This window comes from Pteropus vampyrus, unplaced genomic scaffold (genome assembly GCF_000151845.1).
Source record: "Pteropus vampyrus isolate Shadow unplaced genomic scaffold, Pvam_2.0 Scaffold43, whole genome shotgun sequence".
Lineage (NCBI taxonomy): Eukaryota > Metazoa > Chordata > Mammalia > Chiroptera > Pteropodidae > Pteropus > Pteropus vampyrus.
Genome location: NW_011888824.1, coordinates 10150123 through 10158621, shown reverse-complemented (window position 1 = coordinate 10158621; position 8499 = coordinate 10150123). Strand labels below are relative to the sequence as shown.

General features: G+C 39.9%; 1 protein-coding gene across 1 annotated transcript in view; it reads right to left on the bottom strand.

Moving 5' to 3' along the window:
* Positions 1-261, bottom strand: part of FAM184A (family with sequence similarity 184 member A) — a 103569-nt gene extending 103308 nt beyond the window's left edge. Inside the window, exon 1 of the mRNA XM_023529831.1 lies at positions 165-261. The gene's annotated coding sequence lies outside the window, so the exon portion shown is untranslated. The remainder of the gene's footprint in view (positions 1-164) is intronic.
* Between the last annotated feature and the right edge of the window lie 8238 nt (positions 262-8499).

Genomic DNA, 8499 nt, shown 5'->3' with positions numbered 1-8499 from the left:
CCCGCGGTCCCAGCCGGCACCTAGCGAAGGGCGCGCTGGCACCCCGCAACCTGGCGCTTACTCCTAAGGCGGGACTCCGAGCCCCCGCCGGGCAGTAAGTCCCGCGTGCGGCGCGTGCTGCTCTAGGTAAAAAATTCAGCCAGAGGAGATGGGGTCGTAGTCACCTTCGGTTTGCAGAAGACGTGCCAATTTACTGAGCCTTTCCACGTGCATCATCGCGTGCGATGCTCCCAAGTGGCTCTTCCCCAAATGGCTCTTCTCCGAGTGGCAAGCTCACGTCCATCCCCCTCCTGGCAGTGGCCTCAGCACTGGTGACTTGGGCGCTCCAGTCTCGTGTATCGGATAATCCCTGCCTTGACCCTTCTTTCCAAACACACAAATGTGATTGTTACAATGTCTTAGTCCGACCTTCTACGTGCCATGCACTGACCCTCATTCAACGCCAAGTGTCTGTGTGGAGAGAGTACACCGCACCGGTCAATTGATATAGCATCGCACTGAGACAATTATATACGTAGTTGGCTGGAAGTAAAGGGAAAAACAAGATGGAAGAAGATGTTAACTTCTTAAGGATTTGGGGCATGGCCAAAATGTGCCATTGCTTGTGCATTTTCACCTTCCTAAATATGTTTATTTCCTATTGATTTTCTCCTAACATCTCTACTCCTGCAGGTCAAGTGATTTTTTTTTTTTTTTATATGTATCCTGTGTGGAAGTAAATGAGTCGTTCTGGAGCAATCTTAACACAAACTTTAAAAATGTAGAATTGTGCCTATTTTAAGAAAATCTGTTCTCCATGCAGTTTTGCAGAATTGAATCCTCCCACATTATAATATGTGATTTCTCTTTAGCATGCAAATTACTATCATATAAATCTGAGATTATTAACAAATCCGATTGGGGGCCAAATTAACATAAAGTGTCTGATTGTGACAAAAATCTAAACTAACAAGGTGAAGATTGAATAGGATCTTGAAATACTTCCAGAACCTTTGGAATTTCAGAAAGGAAGTTTGAAATTGGCTACATCTTTCCCCAGATGCTAGGTTCTCAGCGCCGCCATCCCCCAAACCCAAATGGACCTTCCAAAAAAATAAGTTGTCTAGTTCCAAGGTTCTGAATGGAGCAGATGGCCAGAAACAAATATTATGCAAATTTTGCTCCCTTCTTAAGCTCTAATGATTAAATGAAATTAAAGAGAATTAGGAGCTAGTGTTCTTTCATCAAATTCTAGGCATGGAAGATTCACAATCATTTTAGAACTCATGTCCTTTACATTCTAAGCAATAGACTCCCTATGTTTCCCTAAATTTTTATGGCTAAGTCTTGCTAGGGTAAAGAAGATGTTTTGGTTTTTGTCTCTATGATATAGTGGAAAGAGTATAGGTCTAGAAACAAGAAGACCAATGTGTATAGCCTCAGCTGAGTCACTGAACCTGTTTGCCACCCAAGTGCCTTCTCTGAAAAGAGACATTGTTGTCAGTTCCTTCCCACTCTAACTTGGGAGTTAGTGGTCATAACCCTGGCCCACTGGTAGTTCAGCTCTGAACCCCATCACATGGGTTTTGCCATCACTAGACAGCATAGCCTGGGGGCGGGGAGCCTTCTCCTAAATACTATGCTTAACAGACATTCAGTGTCATTCCATGAATTTATTATTTTGTACTACCATGATGGGATAAAGACAAGTATTCTGATACAGAATTCTATTTATTTATAAATAATACATAAAAACATAAAGAATAATATAATGTACCCATAATCTCATCACCCAGAATCTTACTTTTTAAAAATCCATTAAAGGAAGCATGTAATAGGAGAGAAAATGAGAAAAGCTAGTTAGGCAAGAAATCTTAATTAGTACCTCTTTCTCTCATGAGATAGTTTATGCAGAAATATTTACCAAATGCCTATTGTATACCAGGTGCTTCATTAGATGCTGAGGCTGCAGTGATGACTAAGAATGAGTCTATGTCCTCAAGAAATTAGTAGTCTAGTGGAAAAGACAGACAAGTAAAAAATAAGGTGCAACATAGTGTAGTAAGTGTTAAAGGAACTAACAAGAGAGGCACTTAACTTAACCTTAGTTGTCAGAGAAGGCTTCACGCATCACAAAGGTAATGCTTGAATGGATCCCTAAAGAGGGGTAGGGTAGGTGGACTGCAAGCTCTGAAGACAGCAGGCACAAAGTCTTGGAGATGAGAGGAAACATAACCCATTAAAGGAACAACCAGTGGTACAACATGGCTGGAGCAAAGAGTTTAATGGGATGTCAAAATATCAGAACAGAGCAGGTATCAAGATTTGTTTGGCAGTATCGGGGGCTTATTTGCCTCAATAAGGAGGTTAAGACTTTATTCTGAAGGCACTGATGAACTACTAAAGGGCTTTAAGCAGGACAATGAAATAATCAGATTTGTACTTTAGTAACATAATTCTTATGACTGTGGAAAATGGATTACAGCAGCAACTTTATAAACGTGTAAACTAGTTAGGAGGCTATTGCACTTATTTAGGTGAGAGGGGATGGACCATTGACCTAAAACGACAGACTAGAAATTATGGATCTGAAACATCTATAAGATAAGAGACTAACTCTGAAGCTGGAGTGAGCAGCCAAGGGCTTCCCCTGAGACAGGGACTATTTGTAGGAGAATTTGATTAGAAATTTCTTATACTAATACCTCCATACACTGATATTTCAATTATGACTTATAGACTGATATTTCAATTATTTCAACGATGTGTCAAGAGCTCTCAAATCCCCTACACACTTGCTGAATTGTTAGAAATGGCAGGGGGAGGGAAGAAGAAAGTGGTAGTGGTGGCCCGTTAATGATGAAGCTAATGAAGACTGCATGACTCCTTCCAGCACAGGTCCTAACAAGTGATAAAGATGTATTGTATTTTTCTGTTATACTGCCCAGAAAACCTAGATTAACCCCAGACAGCAGTGCCTGGAGTTAAGGATTAAAATTAGTATTTAGATGTGTGCTCATACACAGATCTGTGTTAAGACTTCACTCAAATACAGAAAATACTTCGCATTAAACAGTTTCCAAACGAAGACTATTCTCTTGGTACAAATCTCCAAGTACAATGGAAAGAGCATCAGAATCCTGATGTTCCAGGCCTGATTGTACCACTAAGCTACCTATAAAGTGAGGACATTGGACTAAATCACCTTGAGGAGTTCTTATATTTCTCATATATTACATGATTAATTACTTCAGAGTTTTAGAGCATAATTTTCTTTATTTGGATATAGCACAAATCATTCATGTCCCAACCCTCACTTTTACCTCCTAACACATCCAAAGCTTGCTACACAGTCTAATCCTAAATCATGCTGTAAATCTGTCCAGATAAATGATAAATCAGATGGCTGCAATCTGGTAGACATCACTATAAAAGAGTTTGACTATCCTTTGTTGATGTCTTGCTATGTACTCCTTTTCTCTCTTTTCCTTTTCTTTTTTGTTCCTTTTCCATGAGTTACAATCCACTCTGTCACATCAATCAATCGAAAATGATATTGAGTACCTTCTAAAATGCTCCATACATAATAAATGTTCAGTGCTTGTTTCCAAACTTTAGTTGCCTTCACTTCCTCCTCCAAAACTATCATTACCAAACAAGAGTTCACTGCCGACACTCATAGAAGCCAACACCATGGCACTGGCTTTTGAGAAAAGAAAGCAGCTTTATTTGGGAGTCAACTGGCAAGAAGACAAGAGGCAAGGCTCAAATCTGTTTTCCCAATCCAGGATTCAAGATGGAGTCTTAACGGGTAACAACTAAAATTTCACAAGTGGTACTCATGAGTGGTGTTTCAAAAGTGTTAGTCATAGGTGGTATATCCAAGGTTCAAACTTTGGTTCCAAGTCTTATTAAAAACATGACCAGGTTCTGCAATTACACTATTATTTCTTTTCCTTTATTAACAAAGCCAACCTTTTATATAAACATTATGATCAACCAGCAGCTAACTGGTTTATCCATATACTTCGAATTTCTCTGAAAGAAGAGACTGAATCCAGTAGTTTACTTGGTAGGTGAATTTGGGAAGCAGAGAATCTGAAAAAGAGAGAAGGAAAAGCCAGTAGAGCAATAGAGTTCACATCACTGAGCGGTTACCACTTTGATCAACTGGGACAAAGTCCCACTAGGGCCTGTCTGAGGAACCAGGTAGAATGCATCTCGGAATTTTCCTTGCTAAGAATGAAAGGCTGACACATTTATCCACTGACACCCTTCACTCCTTGGTCGAGGCTGGCTCCCAGGGGAATTAATTCTCTGGAATGTCTGGTCATTCATAATGGGCTTAGTGAGCTCTTGTGGCTAAGATGGGGAGCTAGAGATGCAGCAGGAGAAATTGTGGCTAGTATAGGAAGTCCAACACCTCTGCGGCTGAAATCAAAGGCAGTGGCATGGGATACCAAAAGTCTCTTCTACAGTCTATTGCTTGCACCTTTCATTTTTGCCCTATAGAAAATCCATTCTGTCACCAATTTTTTAAGGTCATGGTCAGCTGATAATTCTCAGAAGAACTTAAGGCAAGAGAGTTAGTGTATCAAGTAGATGTTCCTTGTTGCAACTGGTCCAAAGGCCATAATTAATATTCATCAGGTCCCTTCTTCACCACCCATTCTAAATTTTCCTCACCCTTGGCAAGCACTTCTGCTCGTCTAAGTTATTTGCTTGGTGGGGAGACCAAGATCTTCATCCTTAAGGAGTCTAAGCCCTTGGTTGGCTTGCTCATGTCAGGCTGAGGTTGCTACAAATTTTCATTCAGTGCTATTACCAGGCATGGAAGAATAAGGTGAACCACAGGGAATCTTTTGAGATCTACAAATTTCCTCCTTGCCTCCATTTTTTAGCAACAATCCTAGATGTTGATGATAATCAGATCGATTACCCTGCCAGAATAAAAGGATGCCTTTCCTTATCTGCTAGTCCTCTGGCATAAAGAGCCAAAGTGAGCCAGGTAGTTGTCATAGCTTATAGGTTCTGTGAAACTATCACTGTGTCCCCTACTAGAAGTGATTTCTTCCCTCCTACCCCCAATACCTGTAATCTAACAGAGCCTAAGGACGTGGGAATAGGAAGCACAAATTCTGCAAGTGGTTCCTTGGGAACTATGGTGAGATGAACTATTTTTACTTCCCTGCCTTGGTTTTTAGATGTGTGTGTTCTAGCTGCTGAGTACACAGCACCATATATTGGCCAGTGGCTTGATGCATATACCACCTCTTGTAGGACAGCTCTCAACCATACAGGATGTTGTCCCCAAACTAACTGGACCCTCAGATAATAACTTTAAAAGAGATACTGTGGGCAAGGAAGCCAAGCACATATCCAGAGTAGGAGATATTTCTTGTAAAGATGAATCACTTCCTCCCCCACAGGGTATAGGGATGGGGGTGGTGGTGAGGGATCTGTTGTAATCAACCTGCCACTATTCTCAATTCCTGAGAATTGACACCCTTTCCAATGCTGAGTACTGGTCTTTGCCACTGACAAGCCAGAACTTCTGCAGAAGCAGCAGCTATGTCAGTTTGATGAGAAGGAGCAAATACTGTTTTTGCCATGTATGGCCTCCATGCCCACCAACAAGGCTACTGTGTCCATGGATCCATTGCACTAGCTTTGGGGTATCAAGAATAGAAGCCGATTAACATTTACCTGAGGATAATCCTGTTTTTTAAGAGCCTCCTTTGCAACAGACGCTCTCTGGTAGACATTACTGTGAGACATAAAGATGTGCACATTTGTTTCTGTTCCTATACGTATTTCCATACCCCTCTTCCGCAAATCTCTTCATACTAGGTATATAATCTTGCTCATCCTTGGCCCTGACTATTCAGCCAAGTAATTCACCGCTGCATAGGAGAGCATATATATCCTTATGCCGGGCTAGTTCTTCCATACACCGGAAGCCTGTTCCGAGCTCTGAAAGAACTGTGAGAGTTTCTTCTCACCACTGTCTTTTAGGGCTACCTGTGAGTGGGGTATAGTGCAACAGCGTATCATTTACACTTGTACCAACAGATTGAGCCAAGCCATTTTTACAAGTTATAATCCCTGTTCATTCTTACAGGAATAAATTCTGTCTCCTCAAAGGCACCGAATGAGAAAAGAAACTATCCACATGCATTTTATAAAGTTAGTGCTGAAGTTAAGAAAGATCCTGGCAGTAGGAGTGGTATGATTGTGTGATTTCCTGTCAGGTGTGTGTGTGTGTTTTAACCTGGGTTAAATTATTGTGGGAAGAGCTGTAAGCAAATTATCAATTTTCCAATCCCTTGCTCCTGGCTCCCAAATTCAGTGACCAGGAGATAGAACATTGCTTTACTTTTCGTGATGCTCTCTGGGAGGGCCTTTCTCTGAGATGATATTAAAATATCTAGATGAGAAATAATGTTTTGTTTTGTTTTTTATTATGTGAATTTCTGGTCCATTTTCTATCCTTCCAGAGAATGGGAAGAATAGAAAGAATAATGCTTAAGAGTATTATTAGTATTCTTTCTCTTTTGCTAGGCTGAGATTCAGTGTGGGAGAGACACCACTTTGGGCAAATGTTTGGAATATGTTTACCTCTCCACTTCCTCCTTTGGCTTTCCCCCCAAACTTGCTTGTCTCAGGTCCCAGCCTGTCCTTGGCATCGGTAAATAATGGGCTGGTCTCCAGCCAACCCATCCAGTTTGAGAACTTAGAGACAAAGCAGTGCATTTTGGCACAGTCCTGCTTGAAACTCCTCTATTCTAATTTGAAGATTTGATTGTGTCACCCTGCAGGATGAGAAATGGTGTTAAGACGGAAGAACTCTGGGAGTACAAAGTGGGGGCCTGAAGAGGCAATAATGAGAAGAGTCCAGATTTAGAAAAATTATATCTAAAGGAATATTGGGGTCAGAACAATGACGACATTATCTTCTATTCTTTTCATCTGGTGGTTCACGCTGTTCTCTCTCACCTCTGCCTCATGACTGGTTTTATTCACAACTTGGAAAGTGCTACTTCCTTCTTCAGAAATGTTTATTCACTTAAGTGAAAGAGCTTAGCTTTCAGTTCTCCACCTCTCTTTCTCCTTCTCCTTCCTGTCCTACTCTCCAATTTCTCATGCTACCTTTATAAAGAGCAATGAAAAGCGATGACTGAGACAAAATGTGAGCCATCACAAACATACACCTATAAAACAAGTTTTATAGATCCACTTACCTGAATTAATAAAATGGAAAACTGATATGTCTTCCTTTGGTTTTAACCCAAAAGCAGATTCTGCAACAAAGATTTGGATACAAGCAGTTTATTTGGAGAGTGATCGCAGACAGCATGGTGGGGAAGAGGGGAAATGACAAATAGTAATTATCTCATAGAATACAAAGTTGTCAAGACAATAAGTGATAAAGCATGGAAAGTATTTGGTAAGTAAGGTATATTTTAGTTAAAAGTTCTTGTAAATACAAAACTCACTGAAAAAAATCTGAGAAGTTACGGTGAATGGGAAAGATTCTGTAGGAAAAGAGATTGGTAATCAGGAGTAACTTTTTTCAAAAATGAAAATATATTTATACATTTGTTATACTCATTTATCCAAGTTATGTACTTTGTAAAATATTTCCGTAGGCTATATATCCCGTTCACAGCTCTCATTGGAATATCAAAATTTGGGGGCAAATTTATTATCCTAAAGTTGTAATAAAAGTTCATAGAAAATACCACTTCATATATAGTAAACATCAAATGTATAAACTGCATTTAGAAAACAATTTCTGCATGATCTCTGTCTGCCAAAGCCGGAACTTCTATTTATTAATATTACCCTGAATGTCCATTCAGGGTAAGATTATGTGAAGAGCGATAAAATGTGAAGGTTTCTGAAGCAGCGGATTATTATCTGCTTATGGCAAAAAACTGTGCCAGTTTCCCTTTGCCCCAGTTCCTAACCCTATGGCAACATGATGAGAGATAGATCTGGTGTCATCCTACACACATCAAACTTTGTAATATAGGCAAAGAACCTCGAAAATATAAATCTAGGTGTTTTTATAGTTAGGGACAGCTGTCTCCCTTCCCCTCCTGAAGGGTGAGAACCAAAACCTTTATGAGAAGGATTCTAGGTTCTTACTCTTACCCTTTGAAATGTAAATAAATCTCTCCGGGGGAAGATAAGACTAGTATCTCCATGGAGGGTTTTAAAGCGATTTTAAAGCTAACCCAAATGTGTTGGGTTGAAATGTGAAATGATAAGCACTTCATCACCGCAGGCTACAAGGATAAATTTGAAGGGCATAATTTTAAAAAAATGTCATATATGAAATTTCTATATCAGGAAAGATGATGGAATAGAGTATCTTCAAACTTTCTTCTTTTGAGTTTGTGATATAAATGAGAAGGGCTTTAATTTTTCTCCCTTGCTGTTAGTAGTTTGAGGAAATTAAGACATATTTATTAGTTAGTGACATTCTTGTATACATATCTCCTGAACTGGAATAAA